The following is a 10,980-nucleotide window of genomic DNA, read 5'->3' as shown; positions in this document are numbered from 1 at the left end:
AAATTATACACAACCCAATATAACTTCTTTCCTCAATTAGTTTCCTAAATACAACCCAATGAACAATTAATAAACATACATTAATCAAATGACCCAAAATACATTACGTCATGGACAATATCTCTTTCCATTAATGATGGTGTAGGAGTCTATTTCAACTCTGGTCTTTTCCTCCAAACCGACATCACTTTCGATGACCTAAACCACCATTGACGTCAAGCTTTTGTTGCTTCACTCACGATAGATGCATACCAATCACACCTGGGTAATATATACCCCACCATCAAATCCTCAGAAGAACCAACTTCAAAAGCCGATGAATTCTCATCTGTACCTTCAAGAATTATATGTTTAGGGGGGAACTTAATGAAATGGAAAGGACATTATTCCTTTAACCTTTCTCGTAACGCATCCATTTTCTTCTCGCTTTCAATATAGCTCGGTTGACGCCGCAATTCCCTTAATCTTTTATTTTCTGCTTCTTCTGACAACTTACGATCCCTCTACACCCATGAACTCACAATATTTGTACCTTGGTTAATGACCATAATTTTGGAACAAGATTAAAATTATAGAATCACCCACCAATATATAATGCAGTGTTGATTCAAACCCACCAATAATGCAACATTGATTCAATAAAAAATAACTGAACCGTCTGTGCATTGCTCAAATCAAGAATAATGAGAAATATTAGCCACTGGCACAAGGCTTAAAAAATACCGTACGGTCAAATAATTAATTATTTTTAATATAATGAGTCGTATGGTCATATCTTACATATATTTATTTTTTTAGTATATTGAGTCGTATGGTCAAACAATTAATAAACGGTGCACGTTGAAGTTATAACGTCACGATTGACAACGGTTGTAGGTGAACCGTTGTTAATGAAAAAATTTACAACAGTTGTACTTGTAGCTTAGGTTAACCGTTGTTAATGAGCAAATTTACAACGGTTGTAGGGGAACCGTTGTTGATGAGCCAATTGACAACCGTTGCAGGTGAACCGTTGTTGATGAGTATTACGTAGCAGCCATCTGGATCTTGATTACAGACTGATCTAAAGAGTTCAAAAAATGAAAGCAAATCAAACAAGCATAACTCAACACTTTCAAAATGATCATTTCATTTAATTTTAAACCAAATACATTACAACATTTATCAGAAATCAGAAGATGTATAATAAGCCGGAACAACCCCGGTTAAGCGTAAAAAGCGCTTCTCAACCTACCACCAATCACACCACTTTGGTATACCGCTAACTTCCGGGTCATTGGCTTCATATTTTGCAATAACAGATTGAATATATGCAAGGACACGACTTGCATGTGGAGATAAGGTTGGAAGAGTACAACTCAACATATCTCTGGCTACAGCCAAGTTGCGAGTAACAGGCCGACGAGGGTATGAAGATGATGATGATGATGATGATAATGATGATGATGATGATGATGATGATGATGATGATGATGAGGCTTTGTTGACAAGTCGGACTGCTTCACGACTCTTAATCCAATAATTCCGTTGATGTTCAAGGGATGCTTTGATTAATGGGTTTTGATCGGCATGAAGCCCGGCGAGAACCTTCCCATGATCTTCAATCGTTTGTGTAAGCCATTCTTCGTTGTTGATAAAATTAGGGTTCATTGCCATGTTGTTTCAAATTTGTGTAATGGGGATAAAATATTGTGATTTGATTAATGAATGTTAGTAAAGGATGCGGAATCATCACCACTTTCACTTGCACTTCCCTCTTCTTCCTCTTCTTCATTCTCTTCATTTTCTTCACCTTCTTGTGCACCACTCTCAATAACAACCATCTCCTCTTCACCCAATCTACCACCTCTAGAAGTACTAGGAAAGAAGACTTCCTTATCCGCCCAACTAGGCAAAGGAAAAGATGGATCGAGAAGTCCTTGCCTAGCAAGATGTAGGAGGGGCGGATATTATGCTTTATAAGCATCGACTCTATCCTCATAAGCTTGTTGGTGCATTTCTTTCATCAAGAGAGTCAAGTAGTCATTTCCCGCCTTAGCATTTTCGGGTTGAAATTCGCGGTAGAGGCATGGGTAAGGTGGGGTGATAATGGAGGAGGAGGGCTCGGCAATGTCTTCCCCTTGGTGTTGTATAATATATTCGGCTTCTTCGGAGAGTGGGAGAAGGTAGTTTGGCCTATGAACATTTAATCGGCAAATCTTGCTTGGCAATATGAAGGATCTAGCATCTTTTGTCAACCACCCAAACTTGTTATCAAGAGTATCATTCTTGACCCATTTGAATTTTTGAACCATGGTGGCTAAATCAATGATATGGCCTCCCTTTACCGGTTTATAGGTTCCATCCTTGTTGAAGTTTTGGTTAAAGTGCTTAGCCAAATAAGTTACCAATCCTCCATTAACAATAAAGGTCGTGCCTTCTTTGCCATGATCAACATTGCACCACCTCTCAATCGAAAGTTGAAGGATGTTGTATTTTTTGGTGAACTCTCTTCCAATGTTCAAGGTTGACTCGAGAAAAATAAAGTCAAGTTTGATGAAATGGTTCGTACCCTTCCTAGCAATCAAAGTATGCCCAACAACCTTGTGCCATACTCTTATGCCCGGATGATGGACAAAAAGAGCACGACAATCATGGTAAGATGTAAACTCTCTTCCGGTAATAGCCTTCCATAAGGGAGCGGGATCATACTTAGTAGGTTTCTTCGTGTAAGTCGAGTCATTGCTAAGGCCAAAAATTTCACCAAACTCTCGAAAAGACAATTTCCTATCAATATTCTTGAGACGGAATTCAATATTTGTTTGGATCTCCACCTTGGTAACTTTCAAAGAGCTTAAGAATTCTAAGGTGAGGGAAGAGTAAGTCAACTATTGCATATTAAACAATGTACTCAATCCCATAGACTCGAAAAAAGTCTTGGTTTGTTCTAGGACACCCAATTTTGACAAAATTTCTTGGCATATGAATTTGGTGGGCAAAATGGTTTTCTTAGCAAAGGAAACAAATTTCTTCCTATGAGAGTCGGAAGTGAAAATTACCTCCGGATAATCATCTAGTTGTTCAACAACCGGAGTAGAAGTAGTAGCTTCCATAGGAGGATTAGACTCTTGAATTTCCAACCTTGCATTTTGAACCACCAATGCCTTTGATGCTTGAATAGCTTGTTGTCTTTTGGAAAGGTTCTTCTTTGAGGGTGACTTACTTCCGCCTTTTGTTCTTGCCATGTTCTCCTTTATGTAGTAACACCAAAGATAAGCTTGATTTCTTCAAATTCCAATAAGACCCAAATCGATTTAGGATAGTTGAATATTGCCTTGTATTCCAAAAATCGATTCAAACTTTGAAGATGTTGGTGTTTTAATCACTTGTTGTTGGTAAAGGAGTGGTTTATTTGATTTTTGAGGAAGTTTGGGATTAATTTGAGTGATTTTGGTTGAGAAATTTGATGTTGGTTGATGGAGAGAATGAGGGTTTTGAGGGTTTGGAGTTGTGTTTATGTTGTGAATGAGTAAATGAATTGGAAAAGTTGGGGTTTTAATCCCGTTAGATTTGAAATTCAGGGGGAGACGAGCGGCTTTAAGTCGGGAGAGCGGATTCTGCTGCAATTGGCTTCAGGAAAAAGGCGTGCTGAGACGAGCGTCTTCTGAGGGAGACGAGCGTCTTTTCGATGTAGGGCGAGCGGATTGCTGTGAAGACACTCGGATTCCTTGTCAGGGAGAAATCCCAAAAATTTTCAGCAGTGAGACGAGCGGATTCTCTATGGGGACGCTCGGATTCTCAGTCAGAGCAAAATCTTCTTTTTCCAGCTCCTTCAGGACGAGCGGATCCTACCCAGGACGCTCGGATTGTCTTCAAGACGAGCAGATTTCTTTTGGGCCGCTCGAATCTTCCCTCTACCACACGAATTCAGTTCCATCCGTGGGTACTTCATAACCCGTGGGGGCACTACGAAGGCTGAGTTTGTTCTAGGACACCCAATTTTGACATAGTGTGGGGATAGCAATTCCCTAGGCTACTCAAGTCTTCATTGTGGGGGCACTACGAAGGCTTGAGTAGCCTAGGGAATTGCTATCCCCACACTATGTCAAAACACTACACATCAATAATCACATAAGTCCCTCCCTAACTTTCTCTCGAAATGATGAAAATATTGATCAAGGCATAAAAATATAAATCCAAAATTGACAAAAATTCAATACAATAAGTAAAATGCAAGTTAGGGAGTTAGAATATTTACAAGTGGTGGTTTAGGGAGGACTCCACCAAACTCTCATCCATTAATGAGATGTCAAGGGGGCATGTTCAAGGTGTTGTTGATGTTGCTCAACACCTTGAAGAAGTAGTCGAAAGCTTGTTCATTGTTATGATAAAGATCTTCAATAGACCTTTACACTTGTTGTTCATGGTGGTCTTGGTTCATAGCATTGCCAATATAAGGATTGAATATCCCTTCAAACTCATCATCCCAAAGACCGCACACTTCGTCTACTTGATCCCCAAAAATGTCATGAGTTGATGAGAACAACTCTCCTTCCTTCTTGTCATGGCCAATGAGGCCTTATTCTTCACTTGTCATGGGTGAGCTTTTCAAGCTCTCTTTGTTGAAACTTTCTTGCTCTTTGGGTAGAGCATCTTCCACTTTCTTCTTCCATATGGGTGGTGGTTCATTACCCATAGCTTGTTCCTTGCATTGAGATGCCAACTTCTTCCTATCACTTTCTCGGCTCTAGTGATCAACAATGAAACACGGCTCATGTAACCGGGGAGCTCTCATTGTCTTGTCAAGATTAAAAGTGATTGTTTCATCTCCCACTTCAAGGGTGAGCTCTCCATGTTTCACATCGATCACCGCTCCCGCGGTGTGCAAGAAAGGTCTTCCTAAAATGATAGGGATGTTGGAGTCCTCCTCCATATCAACAATAACAAAGTCTACCGGGATGAAGAATTTGCCAATTCTTACGGGCACATCTTCTCATACCCCTAAAGATGTCTTTGTTGATCGATCCGCCATTTGAAGTGTGATGTTAGTGCACTTGAGCTCTCCTATTCATAGCCGCTTGCTTACCGAGTATGGCATGACACTTACACTTGCCCCAAGGTCACATAAAGCTTTGTTGATTGTAGTGTCACCAATAGTGCATGGAATGGAGAAACTTCCCGGATTTTTGAGTTTTGGAGGTGAATTTCCTTGAAGAATAGCACTACTCACTTTAGTTAAAGCAATAGTCTCAAGCATTCGGATGGATTTCTTCTTTGTAAGAATGTCTTTCATGTACTTTGCATAGGCCGGAACATGATTGATCAATTCCGTGAATGGAATCGATACTTCTAAGTTCTTCACAATCTGCATGAACTTTCCAAGTTGGTCATCAAACTTAGGCTTAACTTGACGACTTGGGAAAGGAAGTCTAATCACAATAGGCTCCTTCTCTTTAGCCTTTTCTTCATTCTTCTTTGAAACTTGTTGAATGGTGGGTTCTTCTTCCCTAGAGTTTTGCATAACTCTTTCCTTATTACTAGTCTCCACAATGTCATCCTCAATTTGCTTCTTCGGCCGTTCATAGCTTGTGCCACTCCTCAAATGGATGGCATTCACCGATTCATGTCTTGGGGGATTACTTTGAGGTGGCAATTGCCCATTTTGTCTTTGAGAGCTAGAAGATGCTAATTGAGTCATTTGGGTTTCCAACATTTTGGTGTAGGCTAGGATGTTGTTGATGGTGATGTCTTTTGCTTGACTATCTTTTTGCATTTGAGTGAAAAATTCTTGTTGGTTCTTTTGCATTTGTAGGACCGCTTTTTGAACATCAAAACCTTGGTCATTGGATTGATTGTATGGAGTTTGATTTTGATAACCTTGGTTTTGGTTGTAAAAGGGTTTTTGAGCTTGGTTTCTCATTGGAGGTGGGGTGTATGTTGTTTGAGGATTTTGAACATTTTGGCTTTTGTATGAGAGGTTTGGATGGAATTTGGCGTTTTCATTGTAATAGTTCGAATAAGGGGTACCACTCTTGAATGCTTGGAAAGCATTCACTTGTTCACTTATTCCCCTACATTCACTTTGGTCATGTCCCAAAGTTCCACAACTCTCACATACTCCACTTGGAATTGATGAAGATGCCAACATGGCATTAACATGTTGCTTAGGTGATTTGGAGGCTTCTTCAAGCTTAGCCATAGCTTTCTCAAACTTCAAATTAATGGTATCAATATGAGCACTAAGTTGAGCACCCAATTGAGTAATAGAGTCCACTTCATGCTTTCCTCCTCTAGTAGCCTTCGAGGCCTACTATATTGTGAGTTATGGACCGCCATTTCCTCAATCTTGTTCCATGTTTGATTATCGTCAACTTCGGTGAACATACCATTTGATCCCATATTGAGAATGTTTCGGGAGTCTTCATAAAGACCATTCCAAAATTGTTGTACCAAGAACCACTCGCTAAGTCCATGATGTGGACAAGATGGCAAGTATCCTTGAATCTCTCCCATGCTTCATACAAAGATTCTTCGTCCCTTTGTTTGAACCCGGTGATTTGGGCTCTTAACATGTTAGTCTTTTCCGGATGATAGAACTTTTTGTAGAAAGCAAGTGCCAATTGCTTCCAAGAGTCAATACCAAGAGTAGCCTTATCAAGGCTCTTTAACCATTGTTTCGCGGTACCAATCAAAGAAAAAGGAAATAAGACCCATCGAATTTGGTCTTAAGTAACTCCGGTTTGAGAAATGGCATCACAATAGTCACAAAAAGTCTCCATATGAGAATGAGGGTTTTCACTAGGCATCCCTCCAAATTGACTTCTTTCGACTAATTGGATAAATGCGGATTTTGCAATGACATTACCGGTCAAGTGTTGTGGTGTGGGAGTACCATTTGGTAGGTTCTCCTCGGTTAGTACGGAATGTGATGTAAATTTAGGCATTGTGGGTTGATTTTGTGTTGGGTTATCCTCTCCTTCTCTTGCAAAAGGGTTGATGAACTCAATAGTTGGTTGAATATCCAAAACCTCACCAATACCTCTCAAATTTCTCCTAGCAAGTCTTCTATTGGTTGTAAAAGTTCTTTCAATTTCACGATCAAAAGGTAACAAATCACCTTGTGACCTTCTAGACATGCAAAATTTCAAACAACTCAAAAATAATTAGAACAAACCTTGAGGAGTTTTACTTCCCCAAGGTATAGAAAGACACAACTAAATACAATCAAAGAAAATCAAATCAAGTTAACACCGTCCCCGGCAACGGCGCCATTTTTGGTCGGATTGCTTTCGGTTACTTGTCGTTAAGAGCTACCTAGTCCAAAACAATATTTATAACTGCACAAACTACTCTACTTTTAGTAAAGAGGTAAGTAAAGGTCGGATCCCAAGGGACGGGTATTGATGTAGGATTTTCGATTGCAAATGGTCGTGTCTAAGGGTGTCACAATTTGGGTTGAGGTAGGAGATCAACTAAACTAAATAGCAATGTAAGTAAAACAAGCAAGATGATTAAGATGAGATGTAAACAATTGATTAAAAGCACTAGGGTGTCATGGGTTCATAGAGGATTCATGGGATTTGATCATACAAACATGTTTTTGTTGGAATATGTGTCCTCCAACAATAATGCGATCACAACTGTTGATCATGATGATCACATGTTTAAGTCTCATTATAAAGAATACAATTGGGAAGTAATTTTTACTGTCAACTGGTCCACACATATCGGTAATGATTGGCTGACTAGAGTTTGACATTACTGTCGTGCGACGGTGGTGATCAGTTGATCACCTAGGTCATACCTATAAGGCAACACTCTTAATTGATCAATTAATTGATCGTATAACGTTACGAGTCAGTTAATTTAATTAAAATTGACGGACGATTTTGGAAGTAATATTTACGTATCTCATTGAAATTTGATTAAATAAGATACGGTCTGAGTAATCGAATTGTATCATTACTCAGACGAAATTATTGTTTAAGGAAACAATTGAATTTGAATGAATTATTATAAAAACAAATTGTTGTGATTTATAATTGGTAAAATATTTTGGTACAAGTAATTATGAATTACTAAGTCGATTTTTGTATATGACGTATTTTTATTAATACGTTGATTTTAATATGTTAAAAATACATAAAAATTTTATGTGACATGAGACATGTGACATATTGACAAATTGACAAAAATAAAATGGATTCCATTTTATGAAAGTGCCGAAATTAAGAGGAGGATTAAGGATAAATATTGTGTTTATAATATGAGTGGTAAACATAATGATTACTTACCTTACTAGCCATGCAACCCTAGTTTACATGGTGAAGACAAACAAGAGCATGCATTGGCTTTCTTTTCTTCCCTCCTCTTCCCTTACCCGGTTTCTCATGGAGCCAAACCAAGAGTTTTTGCTTTATATTTTTACTTGCACTAGTTTATAGATTAGTGCATTAGAAAATATTCATTCATCCACCAAAAATATTTTTAGAGAGATACAAATATTTCACTTCCTCTTCTCCTCTCCTAACCGGTTTTTGGGAGTATAACCAAAATTATTTTGGGTCAATTTTCTACAAAATTAATATTGTCTAGTATTCATAATATTAATTTTAATTAAGAGTGTGCTTTGGGTATTTAGCTTTGGGAGAGATCCTACACTTGGATCTTAGTTCTTCCATTAAAGGAAAGTACAAGAACAAGAGAGAAAGGTGATCTCTCTTGTGCCCATATTAACCGAATTTCCAATGTAAGAACAATGTTTCTTCTTTATTTTGTTTAAAAGTTTGCATGCATAAGATCATTCATTAATTTTATGACAAATTAAATTAAAACATATATGAATATGTTAAGTATATAGATCTAATTTTCCATCAATCGGTATCAGAGCCATGGTTGTTTGCTTGCAAATCGGTTAAAAGTTTTTTCGAGTTATAAGAATAACATATAAAACTTGAATAATTTGTGTTATTATGATATATCACGAAATTAATTTATGCATGTTAAAATTTCTGGTCCTAAAATGTTTTTAGGATATTTTGGTTATTTTATGGATTTTTATTGTTCATATTACATAATAATGACATTAAAATATGATTTTATGAGTATAAATGTCATTTTCGGACTAAAAATAGCTAAACTTCTAATTTTCCAGTGATTTTTTGATATGTTGTCACATATATTATTTTGAGATAACCTGTAAAGTTTCATAATTTTTGGACTTCTTATGCTCGAAAAATGGATTTTTCATTATTAAAATCGATTTTAGGTGAAAAATAGGTTAATATGAGATAAATTTTGAATCTGGTCATAGAAATTTAGTATGTTGTCACATGCAATTTTACAAGATGTGTGTAAAATAATGGGCTATAGTGAAGTCTTTTTGCATGATTTATGGATTTTTGAAGAAAAATGGCATGAATAGTGACTTAATTAGTGAAAAATTAATAAAACATACTCCATGACTAAGGAAAAACGTTAAATGTTGCATTTTATTATCTTTTTCAGATCTAAAATTGAAAAATTGGTGAATATAATTTTTCTCATGTTTTTATGATTATTTTGTTAAAACCGATAAACCGCAACATTGTTTTTCCGGAAAAATTTCGAAATTTTTAACCTAAGTTTTTGAACATTATGAGTGTCATGGTATTTTTCAAGAATGTTCATGAGTTTAAATTTTGAATTTTGAATTTATTTGAAATTTTGTGATTTATTTGAATATTATAACTTATTTTTATAATTTTAAGTCCATTAATGAACAAATTTTAGAATTATGAGTTAATTATGGTCAAATAATTAGTGAAGAATAAATTTTGAGTCCTAAGAGGTTAGGGTAATTAACTTATGCATAAATATGAATTTATGTAATTTTTGTGTTTTTAAAATGTTGAATCACGCAAATCCGTAAAAACCGAGTAATATACGATATTGGCTATTTAAAGGCGATTTAGCGTAAAATTGGGCATGTTCTTACATATTATAATGCTGCATTTTCTTTATGATTGTCATAATTTTATTTTATGTAATTTTTGAATTATGTAATTTTTACTTAGTATGGCCTTCGTTTTTAATTGGTATTTCCCGAAATGTATGGGAATATCGATTCGGTTGTAATTTATTGTGATCTCGTATCACCGTTTTGTAATTTAATAGATTTAATTTTATTTTAGTTACATATGTATAATAGGAAATTATGTAATTCATTATGTAATTTAATTTACTTCGGAGTTCCCAAAGACGGATTTCTTCAAGAATGGCGATACATAAAGACGGTGTTACCTCGAGATGCGTGCCACAACCGAAGTTCAAGGGACCAATGGAGTTGGTTTCCGAATATGTAATAGTTAAATAGTTTTTCTATTTTAGGAAGGCCATACTAGGATTTTTTTTTATGTTTGCATTTTATTTAAATGTCGCATGCATCGCTAAATCGCCATAACTAAAACATGCATTGTCTTTTATCGAGTTTATCGACCGTGTCAATTAAAATTATCGTAGTTCACCGCTTTAGTTCACTTAAAACGTGATAGATAATAAATTGACATGACCTCTCGCTAAAACAATTAATTGAGACATAGCCTTACCAAATAGTAGAAACCATGAAAACCTATTTCGCGAGGGAGTGCACTCGGCCCTACCGGGGTACAAACCTTGTTACGTAGGGGAAGTGGGTGATAAATGTCTATCCACCGAGTTCATATTGATAAGGGTTTCATCGGCCATACCGTGCCTAAATTGATGTGGATTTGGATCATGGACACATTTATTCGAAATTTGGATTGAACTCAACAAAAGTTTTTGATAAGGGTTTCATCGGCCATACCGTGCCCTTGTCGGATGTGTTTTGGGCTAAAGATAATTATTAGAGTAATTTTATCGACCAAGAGTTCTAAAAGTAGAATCGATTAAAACGTTAATCCACCGAGTTATATTGATAAAGGTTTCATCGGCCATACCGTGCCTAAGTCGATATGAATTTGGGTCTTGGAATCATTTATC

At 36.6% G+C, this 10,980-nt stretch overlaps 1 non-coding gene across 1 annotated transcript; it reads left to right on the top strand.

The window, feature by feature from the left end:
- Positions 1-6,445: 6,445 nt before the first annotated feature.
- LOC141589428 (small nucleolar RNA R71) lies at positions 6,446-6,551 on the top strand. The gene has a single exon (XR_012520367.1). It is a non-coding gene; the product is annotated as a small nucleolar RNA R71 (small nucleolar RNA).
- Positions 6,552-10,980: the final 4,429 nt, after the last annotated feature.

This window comes from Silene latifolia, chromosome 6 (assembly GCF_048544455.1).
Source record: "Silene latifolia isolate original U9 population chromosome 6, ASM4854445v1, whole genome shotgun sequence".
In the NCBI taxonomy this organism is placed as follows: domain Eukaryota; kingdom Viridiplantae; phylum Streptophyta; class Magnoliopsida; order Caryophyllales; family Caryophyllaceae; genus Silene; species Silene latifolia.
Note: the sequence above shows the minus strand (reverse complement) of the source record. Positions and strands in the feature narration are given on the sequence as shown.